General features: G+C 49.1%; 3 non-coding genes across 3 annotated transcripts; all 3 read left to right on the top strand.

The window, feature by feature from the left end:
* The first annotated feature begins 424 nt into the window (after positions 1 to 424).
* Positions 425 to 496, top strand: Pmar_PMAR014080. Its single transcript has one exon. It is a non-coding gene; the product is annotated as a tRNA-Gly (tRNA).
* Positions 497 to 583: 87 nt separating this feature from the next.
* Pmar_PMAR014081 lies at positions 584 to 656 on the top strand. The gene has a single exon. It is a non-coding gene; the product is annotated as a tRNA-Met (tRNA).
* A 590-nt stretch (positions 657 to 1,246) lies between these two features.
* On the top strand, positions 1,247 to 1,318 carry Pmar_PMAR014082. The gene has a single exon. It is a non-coding gene; the product is annotated as a tRNA-Gly (tRNA).
* The last annotated feature ends 80 nt before the right edge of the window (positions 1,319 to 1,398 follow it).

A 1,398-nucleotide genomic window follows, 5' to 3' on the forward strand; every position in this document is an offset into this window, starting at 1 on the left:
AGCGTTTTCCGTGCATAGAAAAGAGTTATTCACTAGAGCAGAACTCCTTGCAGGAATGATGAATGACCGCTCGGTACCTCAGAACGCGTTGCGAAGATGAACCAACAGCCCAAATTCACGAGCCGCCGCATGCGGATTCAAAATGTGCTTGCAACCAGGAACTTCGATGTCACGAAAAAGTTGTGCAGCTTGTGCCGAGCTAGCTGTAGTATGTGATGAGAACCTCACCAGTTGGAGTTATCAATCGAGATAGAATGCGGCCTACCATGCGAGAGATATAGTAGCAGTTCGCGATCTCAGGTACGCGTTTAAGGCCTAACCAGACTCTTGGCCGCGGGATGGTTGACGACGGTACGTCCGAGAAGGGATTCAGATATCCCTCTACAAGTATCACAGGAATACTCAATCACTACATAAGTGATATGCACCGCTAGTCTAATGGTTAGGATATCTGCCTTCCAAGCAGATGGTCCGGGTTCGATTCCCGGGCGGTGCAGCTCGTATTAACGAGAGTGGGGTCTCTAGGCTATCGTGGAACAGTTATGCTCAGCACGTCAGGGCGATACAGGAGTTTGTACGCATGAGCAGCTTGGCGCAGTGGATAGCGTGTTGGGCTCATAACCCAAAGGTCCCTTGATCGAAACAAGGAGCTGCTATTCATCACAATACACTCGAGATGGTTATTAAACTGAGAGGTGCAGCCTATCGACTGCATAGATCAGTCTTACCGAAAAATTTCCACTAAACAGAGTCGGTGTTTTCGTACCATTCCGTGCGATTGGCCCAACCGTGCCAGTTAAGGGGAAAAACAACGTTAATAAAGCGTTGTCCGTGCATAGAAAAGAGCTATTCACCTAGAGTAGAACTCCTTGCAGGAATGATGAATGACCGCCCGGTACCTCAGAACGCGTTGCGGAGATGAACCAACAGCTCAAATTCACGAGCCACCGCATGCGGATTCAAAATGTGCCTGCAATCAGGAACTTCGATGTCACGAAAAAGTTGTGCAGCTTGTGCCGAGCTAGCTGTAGTATGTGATGAGAACCTTACCAGTTGGAGTTATCAATCGAGATAGAATGCGGCCTACCATGCGAGAGATATAGTAGCAGTTCGCGATCTCAGGTACGCGTTTAAGGCCCAAACAGACTCTTGGCCGCGGGATGGTTGACGACGGTACGTCCGAGAAGGGATTCAGATGTCCCTCTACAAGTATCACAGGAATACTCAATCACTACATAAGTGATATGCACCGCTAGTCTAATGATTAGGATATCTGCCTTCCAAGCAGATGGTCCGGGCTCGATTCCCGGGCGGTGCAGTTCGTATCAACGAGAGTAGGGTCTCTAGGCTATCGTGGAACAGTTATGCTCAGCACGTCAGGCGATACAGGAGTTTGTA

Source organism: Perkinsus marinus, assembly GCF_000006405.1.
Source record: "Perkinsus marinus ATCC 50983 genomic scaffold scf_1104296936198, whole genome shotgun sequence".
In the NCBI taxonomy this organism is placed as follows: Eukaryota; Perkinsozoa; order Perkinsida; family Perkinsidae; genus Perkinsus; species Perkinsus marinus.